At 42.2% G+C, this 21,306-nt stretch overlaps 1 protein-coding gene across 10 annotated transcripts in view; it reads right to left on the bottom strand.

Moving 5' to 3' along the window:
• PPFIA4 (PPFI scaffold protein A4) overlaps nucleotides 1–21,306 on the bottom strand; it is a 146,379-nt gene that overhangs the window by 108,314 nt on the left and 16,759 nt on the right. For 7 of the 10 annotated variants that reach the window (XM_077335126.1, XM_077335121.1, XM_077335123.1 and 4 more), the window contains exon 2: nucleotides 16,224–16,403. The exons of 2 other annotated variants lie outside the window; for them this stretch is intronic. The gene's annotated coding sequence lies outside the window, so the exon portion shown is untranslated. Of the gene's footprint in view, nucleotides 1–16,223; nucleotides 16,404–18,273; nucleotides 18,445–21,306 lie in introns of all 10 variants that reach the window. One more of the 10 variants, XM_077335118.1, reaches the window with a different exon arrangement.

A 21,306-nucleotide genomic window follows, 5' to 3' on the forward strand; every position in this document is an offset into this window, starting at 1 on the left:
CGTGCCTTCTTCATTGACTCATTACAGACATGATAGAATTTCATAGGTGTCAGCTAGTTCAATGTAGGAGATGGGAAAGAAAAAGGGGGTACAGGAAAAGCGAGGAGTCAGGGAAGGAGGCCCACAATAGTAGTTCATTTTGTCCTGGCTACAACCATAGGCATGGTAGAAGAGTGCTGTTTTGCAGGACCTACAGAACTTTGTTAGTTCTGTCAGGGCCTGGATCTCTACTGGCAGCTTATTCCTCCAGGCAGGTTCTGGCTGAGGCCAGTAGGATTTTTCTAGGTCCAAGGATTTCCAAAAAGTTGGTATTAGCAGAGTGCAACACTCTTCTGGGGGCATATAGGGAGAGGCAGTTCTGCAGGTATACAGTGCCCAGACAATATAAAGCCTTGAAGATTAGCACCAGCATCCTGAACCTGATCCAGAACTCTAAGTGGCAGCTACTGCAGCTAGCCCTGATCTCTACTGGGAGCTCATTCCACCAGGTGGGGGCCAGGATACAGAAAGCTCTAGCTGTAGTTGAAGGTCACGGTGGAGTCTCAAAATCTTAGCTATAAAAAAGTTTGCAAAAACCTCACAGCTAAAATCCAACTGGCTACATTTTTGTTGCCTACTTTCTAGAGCAACAAGTGGCTGAATTACCCTAAACAACTGTGCTGTGTGAGAGCTGGCAGATGCAACGGAAGCTAAAAAGTATTGAGACATTCTCCAAACTCACTCTAGTTGTCTCAGCTCTGGGCAGGCATAAATGTACCCCCACTTAAATGAGGCAGGGCTGGTATGCGGGGCCAGGCCTTCAGTACAAAATGATATGACATTGGCACTCTATTAATAGCTATCAGATCAACCTCTAACCTTGTGCCAAAGATCAAATCCAAGGTGTGGGTGGGGCCTGTTACAAACTGAAACCCCTAGTGTTGCCATGGAGGACACCAGGTCCAAGCTCTGACAGGGGGGAAGGGCACATCCACATGGATGTTAAAGTTCCCCAGGACAATTATCCTGGGGTACTGCAACACGCTAGCAGTCACTTTCCTCCAGGAGATTCAGCAGGGCATCTGCCAGTGCATTAGGCAGTCAGTACACCAGCCAGGTAGCCATGCTCTCCACATATTCAGAACCTGGGATGTCAGGGAGTGCTCTGAAGTAGAAAGACTCCCAGATCAACATAGCAACCCCTTGGAAGAGACTAGTTCTATCTCCCCTATATAAGTCGCTGGATTGTTTCCTGAATTTGTTTACATTTGAGTTTCTCACTTGGGACCATTGACTAAATGAAGTAATGTGGAGGTGAGGACACAAATTCTATTTGGTATCCAAATTTGGCATCCACTTGTTTGTTGTGGAACATTTCCATTCCTTTTTAAAATAAAATCCTGTAGCCATCCCCCTATAATGGTGTCATGCTGAGGATTTCTTCCTTTATGAACCTCTATCTTGCTAGTTCTTGTTAGAGAAGTTCTGTCGCTAGAACCATGGCTAATAGGAGAAGAATCATCCTCCTCCAGCATATCGGCTATCTCTAGTTGAGGTAGGTCTAAAGGAACCAAAGGAATGGATAGCTTTTGTATTCCTTTCCCTTGGTCAAGGAAGAAGAGGGCATCTCCCCAAACAGTAGGCCACTCAAGAATTTCTCGGAAGACAAGATGGATTTTAACAAAGGATCAACACCTGCAGGCTCAGAAAGCTCAAGGATCTGGTTTACAAAAAAGAACTTTAAAAAAATGATATTCTATGTATATTTGCAAATTGTCTGTCAGTAACAACTGAAATACCAAATTAACTCCCACCACTATACCATATACATTTAATACTCATTAATCTCCAATTACACACCAGGTAGCACTTCAATTTCCAGTCAGATTCTGCTGATACAGTTTAACTATTAGATTTCTAGAAATCAGCTGGATTGTATGCCATCAATTGCCCAAACAACTTTCTCAGCATCAGCTATTATAGGATCAATTAATGGATAACACGATAGCACATCCTGTAAGGCTGCAGGAGACACCAAATGGAAGTAGGCTATATCTGCAAGCTGTTTATGAAGCTAAATGCAACAAAGAGCAAAAAGAAGAATGTTAGTTGCATAGTCACTTCTCATATTATTTCTAGGAAGTTGTTAATGCTGAAGGGTCCTGCCCTTATCCTGAAGGGTCCTGCCTTTTAAGTCTGGCATGACTTCTTGAAGAAGATTGGTTTCATATCCTGGCTGTGTACAGTTTTTCATCAGGAACTATAACGTTTGCTGAGATAGTTATTACCATTGAGAAGTACCTTTAATATTTAGACATTTTTTTCCCCAACGAGGAGTCTTACAAGAATATGTCCCTGTTCTGGATGGTTCCAATTGTCTTTGGTCCTGCAGAACGTTGAGATATGAGGGGGAAGCATGACATGAACTGCAGGTCTTTTGACTTTGATTGTAACCTCCAGTGGTTCCAGGAGGATATGTAGATTCAGCAAAAGGAATCTAGATGCTGGGGGGGGGGATATGCTGTGTTGACACCATGCCAGCTGCATTAAAATCAGTAACTGCAGAGATATCAAGAGAGGCTTTGTAGGTTCTTGATATTATCAGAAGTCAATGTTACATGTAACCAGACAGTACTGAACCAGGTTCCACAAGTATGATTTGGATGCACTTGGGTCATTCCAGGTCCTGAGCCTCAATTGAAGTTTCTGAAAGCTATGGCTATCTAATGCTTCATATGTCTAAAATAATCTCAGTAACCTGGTTTCAAATTAGAATGGGAAGGACAAAGACTAGAAAGGCAAAAAATATCCTCTTAGTATATATGATTACTTATTTTATTTCTCAGATTGTTATACCACTCATCCCAGTGACCTGACCCTGAGTGTTATATTAAATTGTACTGCAATTGTACTCATTTTCATTACAATATATATTCAGTTCCTCTTTCCACATCTATAATTTCTTTTTAGTATTTCCTTATAGCCACTTATTGCTTCTTTTAATAAACCACTAAGTTCCAATAGAATTTTAGAGTATATCTTTCTTACTAGTATAGCATTTGCCTTATGAGGCAATATAAGGAACATGTTTAATTTGTGCTCAATGGCTTTAATCATACAAAGTGCTTCCTCTTTTGTTAGGACTTCCATTTATTCAAATTTCATTGAAAACCACTGAGCTTGTCAAAAAGAAAGTACTAGTTCAAGAAGCCCCCTTCAAGGATCGCTGCCTTGCCGTGGCAAGGGGGCTTGCGTAGCTCAGTGAACCTATGAGCTATGCCGTGTAGGGCTACCCAAGACGGACAGGTCATAGCTGAGAGCTCTGACAAAAGGTGATCCACTGGAGAAGGAAATGGCAAACCACTCCAGTATCTTTGCCATGAAAACCCAATGGACAAGTTCAAAAGGCAAAACGATATGACGCCGGAAAATGAGCCCCTCAGGTCGGAAGGTGTCCAAATATGCTACTGGGGATGAGCAGACGGCTAGTACGAGTAGCGTCAGAATGAATGAAGCGACTGGGCCAAAGCCGAAAGGACGCTCAGTTGTGGAAGTAACTGGTGGCGAAAAGACAGTCCGATGCTGTAAAGATTTTTATTCCATAGGAACCTGGAACGTCAGATCCATGAATCAAGGCAAGCTGGACATGGTTAAACAAGACTGAACATCGACATTTTAGGAATCAGTGAACTAAAATGGACAGGAATGGGTGAATTTAATTCAGATGACCATCAGGTATACTACTGTTGACAAGAATCTCACAGAAGAAATGGAGTAGCCTTCATAATCAATAAGAGAGTAGGAAAAGCAGTCTTGGGATACAATCCCCAAAACAACAGAATTATCTCAGTTCGAATCCAAAGCAAACCATTCAACATCACAGTAATCCAGGTCTATGCCCCAACCACTGCTGCTGAAGAGGATGAAGTTGACCAGTTCTATGAAGCCCTACAACACCTTCTAGAAGCAACGCCAAAAAATGATGTGCTTATCATCATGGGGGATTGGAATGCTAAAGTAGGAAGCCAAAAGATAACCGGGATAACAGGCAAGTTTGGCCTTGGAGTACAAAATGAAGCAAGGCACAGGCTGGTAGAATTTTGTCAAGAGAATACAATGGTCATAGCAAACACTCCTTTCCAACAACCCAAGAGACGACTCTACACGTGACATCACCAGACAGTCAACACAGAAATCAGATTGACTATGTGCTCTGCAGCCAAAGATGGAGAAGTTCTATATAGTCAGTAAAAACAAGACCAGAGCTGATTGTGGTTCAGATCATGAGCTTCTTGTTGCAAAATTTAGGCTTAAATTGAAGAAAGTAGGGAAAAGCACTAGGCCACTCAGGTGTGAACTAAATCATATTCCCGACGAATATACAGTAGAGGTGACAAATAGATTTAAGGAATTAGATCTGATAGAGTGCCTGAAGAACTATGGACGGAGGTTCGCAACATTGTACAAGAGGTAGCAACTAAAACCATCCCAAAGAAAAAGGAATACAAGAAATCAAAATGGCTATCTGAGGAAGCTTTACAAATAGCTAAGGAGAGAAGGGAAGTGAAAGGCAAGGGAGAAAGAGATACACCCAATTGAATATAGAATTCCAGAGAAAAGCTAGAAGAGATAAGAATGCCTTCTTAAATAAACAGTGCAAACAAATAGAAGAAAACAATAGAATGGGGAGGACCAGAGATCAGTTCAAGAAAATTGGAGATATGAAGAGAACGTTTCATGCAAAGATGGGTATGATAAGGGACCAAAGTGGTAGGGACCTCACAGAAGCAGAACAGATTTTTAAAAGGTGGCAAAATTATACAGAAGAACTATACAAGAGCGAGCTTAACATCCCTGATAACCACAATGGGGTAGTTACTGACCTGGAGTCAGACATCCGGGAATGTGAAGTCAAATGAGCCTGAAGAAGTCTGAGCAACAATAAAGCTAATGGTGGTGACAGCATTCCAGTTGAACTAATCAAAATCTTAAAAGACAATGCAGTAAAAGTGCTACACTCAATATGCCAGCAAATTTGGAAAACTCAACAATGGCCACAGGATTGGAAAAGGTCAGTTTACATTCCAATCCCAAAGAAGGGCAATGCCAAAGAATGTTCAAACTACCGCACCATTGCTCTCATTTCTCATGCTAGCAAAGCTATGCTCAAAATCCTACAAGCTAGGCTCCAGCAATATGTGGACTGAGAACTTCCAGAAGTACAGGCAGGATTTCGAAGAGGCAGAGGAACTAGAGATCAAATTGCCAACATACGTTGGATCATGGAGAAAGCTAGGGAGTTCCAGAAGAACATCTACTTCTGCTTCATTGACTATGCTAAAGCCTTTGATTGTGTGAAGCACAACAAATTGTGGCAAGTTCTTAAAGAGATGGAAATACCAGAGTATCTTATTTGTCTCTTGAGTAACTTATATGCAGGTCAAGAAGCAACAGTAAGAACTGAACATGGAATCACTGATTGGTTCAAAATTGAGAAAGGGGTTCGGCAAGGCTGTAGACTGTCGCCTTGCCTATTTAACTTGTATGCGGAACACATCATGAGAAAGGCGGGATTAGAGGAGTCACAAATTGGGATTAAGATTGCAGGGAGAAATATCAACAACTTCAGATATGCAGATGATACCACTCTAATGGCAGAAAGTGAAGAGGAACTAAAGAGCCTGTTGATGCGGGTGAAGGAGGAGAGTGCAAAAGTTGGCTTGAAACTCAACATCAAGAAAACAAAGATCATGGCATCCGGCCTTCTCAATTCCTGGCAAATAGATGGGGAAGAAATGGAGATAGTGACAGATTTTATTTTCCCGGGCTCCAAGATCACTGCAGATGGGGACTGCAGCAAAGAAATTAAAAGACGCTTGCTCCTGGGGAGGAAAGCTATGGCAAATCTAGACAGCATCCTAAAAAACAGAGATATCACCCTGCCAACAAAAGTGCATCTAGTCAAGGCTATGGTATTCCCAGTTGCAATGTATGGCTGCAAAAGTTGTACCATAAGGAAGGCCATCAAAGAATTGAGGCTTTTGAACTCTGGTGCTGGAGAAGACTCTTGCGAGTCCCTTGGACTGCAAGGCGAACAAACCGGTCAGTCCTAGAGGAGATCAGCTCGGACTGCTCCTTAGAAGGCCAGATCCTGAAGATGAAACTCAAATACTTTGGCCACCTCATGAGAAGGAAGGATTCCCTGGAGAAGAGCCTAATGCTGGGGGCGACTGAGGGCAAAAGAAGAAGGGGACGACAGATAATGAGGTGGCTGGATGGAGTCACTGAATCAGTAGGTGCAAACTTAAATGGACTCCGGGGAATGGTAGAGGACAGGAAGGCCTGGAGGATCATTGTCCATGGGGTAGCGATGGGTCGGACGCGACTTTGCACCTAACAACAACAAGTTCAAGAGGATGCATGCTATGTGACAGGCTATCTATGACAAAGCTCATTCATATGACACAAGCCCTTATTCTCACAAGTGTGCAGACTCAGAGCATTTCCGCATCCTTTAAATATAGTTAGTAGTTATATTCTGGCCACTCCACATGATGACACCAACATGCAGTGTCTGGGCAGTAAGCAGCCGGCTACATCCTCCATTTTAATGCACTACTTGGTGAATCCCAAAAAGTGGATTCACCAACATTTGTAGAGCTACCTAATGGAAAGCAACCAGCAGCCCACCAGCCAAAGAAAGGTATGGAGGATCAAATGCACAAAAGGCACCTGCCTCGTCCCACCCTTGCTCCCGCTCCCCTCTTCCGGAGATCGGAATGTCTTTTTATAAATGTCTGACATCTTAGAGGAAGGGAAAGGTGGACAAACGTGCAGGCAATGGCAGAAAAAAACTTTTTCCTGGGGGGAGGCAGGGCAAGGAGCTGCAAGGCCACAGCAAGAGACAGCCAGCAAGAAAAGCCACCTGGCAAGTGACCCTGCCACCCGCAGCAAGAGAACTCAATGGAGTGTAATGCGCACTTGTGTGCATGCGTGCAGGGGAGGGGAGGCAGTGGCAGTAAGCACTCACTGGGTAGCACGTGTGTGTGTGTGTGCACATGGGGGGAGGCAGCGGCAGCAGAAGGGAGGATTTTTTTCAAGGAAATGCCTGGAGCAAAGAATAGGCACTCAATCGTGCAGCCAAAGAAAAAAAAAATTCCGCCAGTTGTAATACAAGGCATGCCTCTCTAAACTATCCTCCCCCATCAGGAACAAGATTTATTTTTAAAAGAAGCAAGCATCGTGATTCCATAAGCAGTGGCAATAAAGACGCACTATGCACCTTTATTAGATGCATAGTTGTTTCAACGGAGAACTACTAATTTTTTTTTTAAGTGGCAGGCATTGTCGGCTCTTCAAAGCATGGAGAAAGGGGATTGGCTGCCCAGCATGATTGACAGGTGGAAGAGAGTCACGTATAAATCTCGATGGTCTCTTCTGCTATTCCAGCAGCACATGTGGAGGGGGAGAAGCACAAAATGGCAGCAGAGAAGAGCGAGACAGCAAAAAAGGTGAGGAGGGGCCGGGAGGCACAATTATATGTAGCGTTATGCCACTCAGCTGGTGTTACACTATTTTTAACCATGTGTGGAAATGCTCTCACGCTCATGTTTTCAGTTAGTAAATATTTTTGCATGTTTGTGAGAGCCAGCTTGGTGTAGTTGGTCAAGAGCAATGATTTGATTCCCCACTCTTCCACTTGTAGCCAGCTGGGCGACCTTGCGCCAGTTACAGCTCTCTCAAAGCTCTCTCAGCCTTGCCTACCCTCCACAGGGTATCTGTTGTAGGGAGCAGAAGGGTGGGTAATTATAAGTTGCTTTGAGTAGCAAAAAGTAGGATACAGTAAAACCAACTCTTCTCTCTTTATAAGTTTGAATGTGCAATTTTATGTGTGTGTTGCTGTGATCTAAAACAGTGGTCCCCAATCTTTTTATCACCGAGGACCACTCAACACTTGACAATTTTACTGAGGCCCGGTGGAGGGGGGGTAGTTCTCTACTCTCAACCACTGCCCTAACGCTCTCTGATCGCTATGGTAATGTTTAAACATCCCTTCAAAATAAGATACAGACACGCCACAACAATGAATATAAGGAACATTTTATTTTCATGGAAATTTTAACTCATGACAATGACAAATCACTGGGAACCCTGAGCTTGTTTCTTTGCAACGAGATAGTCCCATCTGGGAGTGATGGGAGACAATGACACTCGAAGTGTGTCGTAAAGGGCCGGGGGGGATGAAGTAAAGGGCTGAGGGGGTGGGAGAAGGCGTCCTTCGGGGCCCACCTCCAATTAGTCGACGGACCACATGTGGTCCACGGCCCACAGGTTGGGGATCGCTAATCTAAAATGCTGGTCTGTAGAGTAAGAAAGAGAGGCTGGATGGGTGCTTGAAATGTGTTATGATTGTACTCTGGTTGAGGTGGACTTGGTTCAGAGGTTTTATGTGAGAGATGATCAGGACAGTGTGTGAAATTATTATTAACATACAAAGTTTATTTGTATGTTTATGTTTATTAACATACAAACAAATGCCAGCATTCCTACTGAAATCATGCTACTATACTTAAACTCTATATCTGTGGCAAACAACTATTTTATTTAGAGGAAAGGACCCCCTTTTACCTCACGTACTGGCCATTCTATCATTCTGCCATATATAACTAAGCTACCCTATTCTTTAGGTCCAAGCAAGAATTCTAAGATAAGAATCTTTTGTGGCAGTGACAATAAGTACGGAAGACTAAGGAAAGCAAGGAGGTAGCATAATACACCTCACCACAGAATACTACAGGGGAGGTACCTTTACAGTAGTTACACATTTCGTTTATTTTCAGACTTTTAGCCCACCCTTCCCTCAGGGCAGGATATATAAAGAAGTTTCACAGGTGAGTGAAAACATTACATACCATAACTCTGAAAAGTGACAAGACTTAAATGTGAAAACATAGCAGCCGGACTCTGGTCCAGTAACTAACCCACTGGGTACCTTATTTAGGAAACAGATACAAATATTTCTATTTGTCTCTGAGATAACATGGGAAATTTGTGGATTCTTCAGAGAATTTGGGATAGTGAGGAAACATAGTAAAACGTTCTAGGGAATAAAGACTACAGAAGCAAGATATGCACTGTTTAACTCAGGGGCTATGCAAGAGCTCCCCAGGAGTTATGTGGTATTCCCCAGAAGTTCAGATGGCTGCTAACATCATTAGGCATCAGTGGACCCCACTTCCCCTGTTGCTCTAGAGGCCTAGTCTCTTTCTCCACAACAGAAACGGTAAATGATTGATTGATTTATCAGCTGGTTCCTACATCCTACTTCCCTGCTCACTTCTCTGAAAGGGCATGTCTGGCAGCTGGAAACACCTGGCAGGCGAGAGCTGTGAGCATGGCTGCAGCTCCAAAGAAAGATGCTAAGGCAGGTAATGGGTTGACATAGTCACAAGGCTCTTCTCACTTGTATAGGGCAGAGTAGTCCCACGCGTATGAATAGTGCAATGTGGAATAATGTGTTTGGGTGAACCTGGGGTGAGGTGGCATGAGAGTGGCCCATTCTCAGAGTTTAGTCCTGGCCATGGGAGCAGGAGCCTTTCTCCAGTTTTCCTTCAGCACCAGAACCTCCGGTGCACGAAGCCTTCCTGGAGTACTTTTCAGTGTTCTGAAAAACTGCTTTTTCTGCAACAAAGAAGTGACAACCTATTCATTTACCCCTGGAAACAAGTGCACAGCAACCCTTCTCACTCTCTTCCCCCCAAGCACAGGCAGGTCTCTCAGAGGGCTAGGCCACCCCCTCCTAATGGGCAGTGCAAAGGCTGGGTAATGCCAGCAGGAAAATGTATGGCAGGGAAGAAGCAGTTATCCCCACCATTTGGTCTCATATGTAAAATTCTCCATCCAAATATAAAACTTGTACTGGGGTGTAGGGGGTCTTCTCCTTCCTGGTTTTCGAATCATAGACATTCAGTTTGAAAGGCAGAAGTTATTACAAGGTGTGAACCCACCCCACTCCAGTTCAAATGTCCTTCATTTTGACATTTTGGGTATCTGCTCTATACCTGAACAATGCCTGTGTCAGTCATCTGTATCATGAAGTTGATGATAGCCTCAGCAGGTAGAAGAAGGTGTTGGAAAATACTGTTTGTTAGTGAAGATTTCATAATAGCTGTATTTGTACATCAATTCTGTCAGTGCAAGAGGAGAGGGGGAGGCCTGTTAACATGACTTCCTGTGATGTAGCAGTGAGAGTGGCCTGGTCACATCCAGATGGGAGTGTCTGGATGACATCATTTCCAGTGACATGTCACTTCCAAGGGGCTTGACAGGGAGGCGTGGCCAGCTGACAGCACTTCTGAGGTTCCTTAAAGCCTGAAAAATTCTTCAGGGATTCTTCCATGGTCAAAAGGTAGAGCAAATAAAGACATGAGATTGTTCCTAATGCTCAAATTCTTTGTTTTAATGCTTAGAAGATAATAACAGCTTTCCTGTGCCTTAGGAAGCCTGATAAGAAATCCATGAATTTTTTCCAGCCAATCATACATGAGTTTATTCAATAAGTAGACAAACTGCAGATCCCTCCCCCCAAAAGCCTTTCAAATATTTTAAAAAATGCTAGCATTCCTACTGAAGTACATAACAATGTACAAGGTTCATAATGCAGCCTCCATTCAAGAACTGGCCTAGCTCCATTTAACGAAGCTTTGGATCAAAACTATACCAGATATCATGAAACTGTTCTCTGGTCTCAGCATGACATTTAACAGTTTGAACACAGCTTGGATGTTCCGTTTTTTGTTTTTTTTAACAAAAGCTCTGAATATGTTCCTAGTTATATTTTTAACTTCAAATTATTCTGACCAATAATGAATCTGCATTCAGGACACAATACAGACATACCAGACTCCACTCCTCACAATAGAAGAAGAAGGGTTGGTTTTTATACCCCACTTTTCACTACCCTAAAGAGACTCAAAGCAGTTTACAATCGTCTTCCCTTCCTTTTTCCACAACAAACACATTATGAGGTAGGTGGAGCTGAGACAGCTCTGAAAGGGCTGCTCTGTAAAAACAGAACTATCAAGGCTGTGGCAAGCCCAAGGTCACCCAACTGGTTGCGTGTGGAGAAGTGGGGAATTAAGCCTGGCTCGCCAGATTAGAAGCCTCCAGAAGTTGCACTCTTAACCACTACACCAAGTGAACACATGATATACAACAGTCATCTGTTCATATCCAGATCATTCCAGAAACAATCTTGCACTATCTATAGGTCTCCAGATTCCCTGATGTGGATTCAAGCATGTAAATTTCCATATAGACAACAGAAATAAAGATTATTATATCCAAAATATGGAAAGCAAGCCTTCAGGTCTAGACTGGCAAATAGTTTTCAATGATCCTCTATACCTGAAACACCACTGATAATCTCAACAGTACAGTTCCATTTTAAAACATAGCCTGCATATGAGAACTCCAAAAAGAGCTGCTGAGAACAAACAGCAGTGGGGGCCTGTCTATATTAGGAAAGTACACAGTGCTACACACAGATTAACACTTAGTCAAAACATATTTGTTAACATGAATTTTCTTTGAACACTTGTAGCACTAGGGTGCTATTGCTCATTTAAATACACTTCACAAAGAACAGAACATGGCTTTAACACATGAGTTCAAAACAAAACATAAAACTTCTCCCCTAGATTTGCTAATTACAACCTGCATCATTGGTAAGAAATAAATAGACTTTGGATATTGACTGAAAGAAGCAAAGAAACAATTACATAGTTTAAAAAAAATACTAGATAAAAAAGATTTACTAGATAAATCAGCCCTGGGCAAGGGGGAAAAAATTAAGGACTACAATCTATATACAGTATTTGCTGGCGTATAAAACTACTTTTCCCCCCTGAAAAACATGCCTCCAAGTGGGGGGGTCGTCCTATACGCCGGGTGCACTTCAGTTGGGATAGACATAGCTGCCCATAGTGGCCCAAAGTACAGTAATGGATTGGTCCCCAACCTGCGGGCCGCGGCCCAGTGCCGGGCCGCGAAGGCCATGGCGCCGGGCCGCGGCTTCCTCTCCCCGCCCCCCCCCCCCCGCAGTAAAAAACTTCCCCGGCCGCAAGCTTGCGGCCCGGGAAGCTTCTTACTGCGGCAGGGCGGGGAGAGGGAATCGGGGTGCGGCCTGATGCGCGGGCGTGGCCCGCGCGGGCACGGCCCGCGGGCCGCGTCCCAATGCCCTGCCGGTCCCCGACCTCAGAAAGGTTGGGGACCACTGCTGTAATGTAATGTAACAAACTCTATATTTTGAGTGGAAATGTTGGGGGGTCGTCTTATACGCCAGCAAATACGGTACTATTCCATTTGTGATAATAAAGCCTTTAGTATCAATTGACTGAGTTGGTATAACAGCATGAAATTTTAAATTGTTCAAGGAACGAAACAATTTTAAGACAATTACTCAAAGGGAAGGTAAAGTTGTCAATTTAGCAATGATACAAATTTTAAACACAGAAAAGAGGCTGCGGACTGGGAAAAGGCTGTGGGATATAGGACAGATAATTTAGGGAGTCTAAAGAAAGCTGAAGGAAGATACATAATAGACAGAGAGAGGTACAGAGAGCCAGCTTGGTGTAGTAATTAGGAGTGCGGACTTCTAATTTGGAGAACCGGGTTCGATTCCCCCCCCCCATGTGTAACCAGCTGGGTGACCTTGGGCTCACCGCAGCACTGATAAAGCGATTCTGACCGAGCAGTAATAGCAGGGCTCTCTCAGCCTCACCTATCTAACAGGGTGTCTGTCATGGGGAGAAGAAAGGGAAGGTGAATGTAAGCCACATTGAGACTCCTTCGGGTAGAGAAAAGTGGTCTGCTAAAGGAAATAGTGTTTGCTATTGTGTGATCTATTCAGGTAGAGAAAAGTGGCATATAAGAACCAACTCTTCTTCTTCCTGTACAACGGACACAAAAAGAACCTGAAAGCAAGTTAGTCAGAAAAACAAGGGAGGATGACAAAGAACTGAGTCAAGAAAGATTTTCGGAGAGCCAAGCAGATTACAGTTATCTAAACAGAATCTATACATGACAATGATTACTACCATTTTTTCTTTTATGTAGTTTTCTTGGTTTAATATACATTCTGTTGAAACGTATAATGTGCTTTAAATCTTAATCAAACTATTTCTTTAATCAATCCGCAAGTGCTCAACTACATTAGTTACTATTACATTCTCATCTCTCAAGGTATACTTGAGGGAATCCCTTGAGATACAAGAACAAAAACAATCTTCAAGATGGGCAGAAACCTTAATAAACCATGATCACCTACTAGAACAGCAGCAGCTCCTTCAAGAAAACATTCTCAGTGGTGCCTCTTCCAAGACCTATAGTATGGGACCTTCCACTGGCTTCTGCTCTTACCTAACATTTAACACTCACACAGGGCTCAGACATAGAGAACAATATATAGATAAAGGGTTGGACCCAACCAGACTTTCCATTGGTAAAAGTATCAGGAGGAACTTCCCTTTGAAAATCAAAAAGGCTATACTATGGATCATCGGATATGCATTGACAAAAGCCGCGTGCAACAGAGGCTTTGTAACAAAGGGAACCAGGCAAAAATGAACAAAACATCTGACAGGGTCCATCTGCATGATGGTTATTACCCCAAAAACAGAAAGAGGGTTTCACATTAACAATTGCAAGCTATCAGGCTGGTGCACTTTGGTTCTGCATAACAGACCTGATCCAAGGCTGTTCAATGTGTAGGTATCAATCAAGCCAAATGGATGAGGTCAGCAGATAAAATCACATTCCTGCATCTGTACATACTAAACACAATTGGAGCCTTGTGAAAAACAAGAAAAGAAAGAAATCTCTTAGAGTAGGACCAGAAGCACAAAATGATTAAAAGGAAAACAAATTAGCCAAACTGTTTAAAAGCAGTTTCTGAAGCACTTTAAACTGAGACTTGGGTTTCAAATAACCCAACAAGACTCATGTTTTAGAAACTTTAAAATGGGAACCCATGATACCTGCAGGGATATCCCTTCCCTGTTTCACTGCCAGCAACCCTTCATGGCTCCAGCTTTAATTAAAATCAAGATGAGAAGTGGGGAAGGATCCCCCATGAGTATCATGTCTGTTGTCCCCACCACCACCACAGTGTAATACCTGGACTCCACAATCAGGTTCTCACCCCCCAAAGTTGATGCTGGCAAGCACAGTACTTCTACCCCCCTACACACACACACACATCACCCAAACTCCACTGCCTTCACCGTCACCACAATCCTACTCCCCCAACATCCGCCCTACTGACAGTGATGCTGGCGAGGCCACTGTGTCTCCTGAAATCCTCCACACTTACAGCTGTTGCTGGTTGGTATGCCATAGCTCCTGCTCCCCCAGCACCACAACATTAAAAATCTCAAGTCCAGAACAGTTCCTGGTCTCTGCTACTGGACCCACTGTGTCTCCTAAACCCTCTTGCAGATGCCACCAGCAAGGCCAATGCAGCTCCCAGCATGCTGTGGCTCCTACCCTTAAGTCATTATCAAATTTAGTGATAGAGATATGTGTACTGTCTGTACATACACATTCAATCTTTCTGTGTTGGGGGATTTAAACCTCTAAATGTAATTTTAACTTTTCAGATTTTTCTTGAAACCTTGAAGTCCCACAAGTATGGTGAAAAATACCAACTCTCTTAGTGTGGGCCCAATCAAAAGATTTAGATACCTGCAGATCTGCCCACAAATGAGAAATAGATAGACTATTCTTAACATGTTGTATGTATCATATCCTACTCTTTACTAATATCAGTTATGCTACACATTGCTACTGCCTTAGTTTGTTATTTATCTTATTTTATTGCACATTTCCCTTCGCTACATGAGACAGATGTATAACAACCTAAAAACTCAAGTCCCTAACATAATGTCACCTGATTTATGACATTAGCTCAGCTACTCTTGTTTTCCCTTTTGTAATTTTCTAGATAAATATGCGGATTTTTTTTCTACTGTATTTGAAGACATGAACTCAGACTCACAAAAGCTCATGCTCAAGTAAGTCTTTAAAGTTCTACTGGACTTCTGTTTACTCGTGAACGCCACTTCATTAAAATCCATGAGTAGCTACTTCAGAAGACTGAAAATAGTTTTATAATCCTGCAAGAGAAACAGTTATTTCTGTTTCTGTATCAAAAAAAGCAACTCACCTCAGTGAGTACTGTCAATCTTTCCTCTCCAGTCATGCATGCTTGCTCTAGCAGAACAATCTTTGGACAGTCCTTGAATACTGCAGCATTTTATAGACCAATAGATTTCACACTTTGTTTAAATCCTGAATTGGTTCAGACTTCACTTAGTGTCAAAACTAGCAACATAATACTGAAACAGAGCTCAGTGTGCATGCTAAGCAAAACTGCAGCTAATGCTTTAACATGAAATGCAGCACTTATAACTTGGTATATAAAATTGCAAGATTTGACATATTTATGGAATATAAACATTACTACTGGATATTTTCCACAAGTAATATTGCAAATACGCCCCTTTTTCCCATTAAGCTGAGCAAACTTATGGCAACCACACAGAGTTTTTGAAGCCTCTATATAGCACTCTTAGACTTCCTTGGTGGTCTCCTATCCAAATACTAAACAAGGATGATCTGTTGTAGTGGTTAAAATGTTGGACCAAGATCTAGGAGACAGTTTGATTCCCCACTTGCACCATGGAAGCATGCTGGGTGACTTTGGGCAAGTCATACACTCTCAGTCTAACCCCTGTCTCATACGGTTATTGTGAGGATATAAAATCAATAAAATTATTTCAGAAAATTTGTTTTAATATTGAGTATTGTTGTAACATCACTTTAGAAGCAATCTAATAAATACTTTGATACATAGATTTTTATTCAGAAAATTCATACTCTTCCTAAACTCATAAGCAACCTTTCCTGCTCTACCTGCAAATTTAGATATTTTAGGTAGGATACCATATTTTGCCATGATTATCAGTTGTAACACACTATAGCACCACACTTAGAAAATTCCTATGGTGGGCAGCCTGGGAATGTAATGTTGTGGTGAGAATTATTAAACAGAATTGGACTGCTTTCTAGTAACTGCCAGTATTGATTGCTCAACTACAGAAATGCAATGGATGCTCAAGCTACATAATCAGGAAGAAATATGGCACCATGGAGAAGTCTTTCCTGGTAACACATAGAGAACTTACCTTGTAGTAACGATTATTCAATAATTGTCATGCAGGATCCTCAAGTCAAAGTGAACATATCTGTAGAAAGAAGCCTACATGACTTGAGCAATTAAGCTTCTTATCAATAATAAACATAATGGTGTACATTCAAGGTTATATCCAGAGGGATGTGACTGGAAGCACCAAGGCCACAAACACCTAGAAAAGAAAAGCATTTAGATTAAAACTGAAGTATGTCTTACAAAACATCTTACAAAACAGTTATAATCTGGTAAAGAAAGTAAAAAGATTAGCTCTTAGGGATTAATCAAATTATTAAATAATGATTAAAGTTATTGGTGTCTCATTTGATACACATTTTCAAAATATAAAGATATATTTATCAAACTGATTTTATTCTGAAATGGTCTTTCAATCTGAATACAAGGAAAATTCGTAATTCGGTACAGTTTGTAATTACTAAAAACCTAGAACTGGCCTTCATATTTCTTGATGCAAAGAAGGCATTTAATCTTCTGGTAGATCGTAAATTCTTATTAATAGTTTTGGAAACTTTTGATTTTGGAGATGGCATTATAAACTGGGTTACAATTGTTTATTTAGAGTAGCGATCCCCAACCTGTGGGCCACGGACCACATGTGGTCCTTCGACTAATTGGAGGTGGGCCCTGAAGGACGCCTTCTCTCCCCCCCCCCTGGCCTTTTACTTCATCCCCCCCAGCCCTTTACAACACACTTCATTGTTGTGGCATGTCTGTATCTTATTTTGAAGGAATGTTTAAACATTACCATAGCGATCGGAGAGCGCTAGGGCAGTGGTTGAGAGTAGAGGAGTAAACTACCCCCCCACCGGGCCTCAGTAAAAGGCGTTGAGTGGTCCCCGGTGATAAAAAGGTTGGGGACCACTGATTTAGAGTATACTGCAAGGTCAGAAATACCAGGTCTCTTACTAGCACCAATTAAAATTTTAAGAAGTCTTAAGGAACACTGTTCTCTTTCCATCATGGTTTTTGCAATTGCGCCTAGCAAATTGTATTTATGAATGAATTAAGAGACAGCCAAGGTATTAAAGTTCAGGATTACTGCTGTAAAGTTAATTCATATGGCAATGATTTAGTACAGCCTTTCTCAACATTTTTTACCTTTGAAAACCCCCTGAAACAGTCTTCAGGCTTCAAGAAACCCCAGAAGTGGTACAATCGTGCAGAATATGGTTGGGAAGTATAGCGGTTTACATGCCCACCCAAGACCCCTGCACTTCCTACCCCCCAAGGCCCATCAATTGGTCATTTTGGGATGAGGCAACATGACTATATATGGTCATATTACCCAATAAATGTTTAACCAATTTAAACATACATAAAAAATTTAGTAACTCCCACCCATTCAGGAAACCCTTTTGGGGCTGCCAAGAAACCCTGGATGAGAAAGCCGTACTTAGTTTTCATGCTGAATGTTGAGAAATCTAGCCAAAAATTGAAGGAAAGTACATATGAGAGTATGTATCAGTTTCCGGCTATAAGTTAAACATCTATAAATCTGGACAGTGTCAGTATTATATAATGGTTAAGAGTCTCAGACTAGTATCTGGTAAAAGGTAAAGGTATCCCCTGTGCAAGCACTGAGTCATGTCTGACCCTTGGGGTGACGCCCTCTAGCGTTTTCATGGCAGACTCAATACGGGGTGGTTTGCCAGTGCCTTCCCCAGTCATTACCGCTTACCCCCCAGCAAGCTGGGTACTCATTTTACCGACCTCGGAAGGATGGAAGGCTGAGTCAACCTTGAGCCGGCTGCTGGGATCGAACTCCCAACCTCATGGGCAGACAGCTCCAGACAGCATATTGCTGCCTTACCACTCTGCGCCACAAGAGGCTCTGGACTGAGGTTCAAATCCCCACTCATGCTATGGAAGTTCACTGGATGACCTTGGACTAGTCAAACATTCTCAGTTTAACCAACATAGGATTGTTGTGAGGATAAAATGCAAAAAGGAGAACCATGTATGCCACTTTGGGTCCCCATTTGGGAGAAAGGTGAGTACAAATGAATTAAATAACAATAAATTACCCTTATTTAATATAGTCGAAGATGATCTAAATAGAGATAATCTGCTATAAGGTGTCTTATTCCTAAGTGATTAGGTGTCTGAGAATTTAAATCAGCTTTGTGAATTCAATCTGGCCCCAATTCTTGAAGAAATTAATATCAGACTGTCTTCCTTCCAAAGATAGCTGCAATCTAAATGAATGCAAAAAAAAAACTGAGATGAGTAAATCTGAAATTTATCATAAAATGAAGTTACAATGGCAATTTATCAATTTTATTTGCTGGAAAACACAAGCAATTGGATTTCCAGTTACATTAAGAAATGGAGGCAGTCACAAGGTTATAATGAAGATTTACGAGTTCTCCCTCTGGAGTAAGGAGGACATCTGCAGCATGGGTTTTCTCACCCACTATTCAGGGAGGCAGGATCTAAAAGAAATGCCCCCTTCCTGTTCTGGTCCTATGCTCTGCGATTCCTTCTCTCCAGTATTTCTCCTGGCTCAGACAGAGAGACAGCATAGTACGAGCTCTACCACTGCTTCTGACTCCTTTTTCCTCTAGCTGTGCCTTTCTTTCTTATCCCAGCCACCCCACCCTAACCTCCTTCCTTATTTACCCATGGGTAAGAAAGCAGAGCCTCTTGTGGCACAGGGTGGTAAGGCAACAGAAATGCAGTCTGAAAGCTCTGCCCATGAGGCTGGGAGTTCAATCCCAGCAGCCGGCTCAAGGTTGACTCAGCCTTCCATCCTTCCGAGGTTGGTAAAATGAGTACCCAGCTTGCTGGGGGTGGGGTAAACGGTAATGACTGGGGAAGGCACTGGCAAACCACCCCGTATTGAGTCTGCCATGAAAACACTAGAGGGCATCAACCCCAAGGGTCAGACATGACCCGGTGCTTGCACAGGGAATACCTTTACCTTTACCTTAAGAAAGCAGAGGAATTCCTCCACAGGGCCCATGAAGCAATGACTATTATGGTCAGAGTGGTTACCATTACAGCAATTATTTCTAGGGCAGTCATTGTGTGGGTGAGAAATATCATACAACTCCTGTCCAGCAACAGTGCCAGACTATTTGAACTGGCCAAGACTGTTGAAGGCAGCCACAGTCTCAGTAGATAATCTTTAATTCTTGGGCCACAACATCCACAACCACTGCCAGAAGGATCCTTTGGCACAAGCTCTGGCCAACCACTCCAAAACCTTCCAACCCATCTGTTCAGAAACAAACTGAAGCATATCCTGGTGGAAAAGAGGGTCAAGATGAATGTGATGCCAAGGTACATAAGAAGGTGGTTGGACAACAGACCTTTTCAAATTAGCTGCTTTAATTCCCAGGGTACTTTACCCAATTTTCAAGAGGACTTCAGGAGAGGATCCTGGTCACAGTTACACCACGGGACGCCCATAGGTAGCACTTTTGCCAAACCTCCAGAGGGTCAATGAACAGGTATGATAAAGCTGATCACAACTCCAACACACAGCCTGGGGCCTGACTCATCCTCAGCGGTGAGAGGGTGTCTGTTCCTTTTCCTTGTCAGTGGAGCCCTTAGTAGACAAATGGGCCTTAGAGATAATTCAATGTCCTACCACTGAGTCAGTTTGTGGTATCTCCTATTTCAAATAATCCTTCTAAAAGAGATATCACACTGCAAGCCATCCATCATCTACCTGACATCAATGCCATTGAACAGATCCTAGCTTTAGAGTGCTAGAAAGCAGTGTGCTCTCACTTCTTTATGGTTCCAAAGACAAATGGAAACTGGTGTGCAATCCTGGACCTAAAATTAGCTGGAGACCTTAAGGTCATAGAATCATAGAGTTGGAAGGACTCCAGGGTCATCTAGTCCAACCCCCTGTACAATGTAGGAACTCACAACTACCTGCCCACCCTCAGTGACCCCAATTTCATGCCCAAGTGATCCCTTCACCAAAAATCTCCAGAATCTAGCCTGGCCTGGAGAAAATTCACCTACCATTCCACCGTGTTGTTATTGTTGTTAGGTGCGAAGTCGTGTCCGACCCATCGCGACTCCATGGACAATGATCCTCCAGGCCTTCCTATCTTCTACCATTCCCCGGAGTCCATTTAAGTTTGCACCTACTGCTTCAGTGACTCATAAACATTAAGTCATGATCACTTACACCTTACCGTCTGCAAAGTCCACATTCAGTGGTATAGCAGTCAGGAACTGTTATTAAGCAAATACATTCTGTAGAATTTCAAAGCAATTCATTTGCAATACAATATCTCATGATTAAACTGGCAAAGCTTCAGGCACAATGCTATTTGTTTAGCTCTACTGCCACATGTTTCTGGGGACTTGGACTTATATAACCCTGGCCCCCACTTAGACTGCTATTTCACCATACTCTCTATACTTGCCTTTTAGATTCTCTCACTTTCACCATACAGTTCTCTATAATTCACAGGACAACTTTGATGACCTTAAGAATCACACAGAAGCATATGGGAAAACTGCAATTGTATAGTTTCCAGCTATATAATTGTTACCTAGACACAAAATTATTATTCCAGTAACTTCCAAATTCTACAGATATAGAAATAAAAAACTTCTTACCATCATAAGGAAACTTAGATTCAGTTCAGAATCTTCCATTCTGTTATGTATCCCTACTTGAGTCAAAAGAAACCAAAACCACCACTGCCACTGTTAAGTAACAAACCAGGATTAATAAAGTGAATTTAAATCAACATGCAATAAGAGAATATTGAGTTCATACACAGTTGTTTGCAAAGGCTGTGGGCGGATTCAAATTACGTGGTAACCATGTGGCCAATGAACAGACTGTGAAACATCATCTCTGAATCAACTCTGTGATGTACAGTACTTCTAAATCTTAGAAAAGTGCTGCATAAATGCAAAATATTACTATTATATATGCATTCTGTAAGCATTGATTCTAATTAGGTTTTTATTCAGAAATGATTGTATCTACTGAACAAGTATTTAGTCGCAATGCCCCTTGAGTCTCAGTGAAAAAAGCAGACTATAAATGAATCAATCAATAAAGTATGAATCAATAAAATATT

Source organism: Paroedura picta, chromosome 4 (genome assembly GCF_049243985.1).
Source record: "Paroedura picta isolate Pp20150507F chromosome 4, Ppicta_v3.0, whole genome shotgun sequence".
NCBI lineage: Eukaryota > Metazoa > Chordata > Lepidosauria > Squamata > Gekkonidae > Paroedura > Paroedura picta.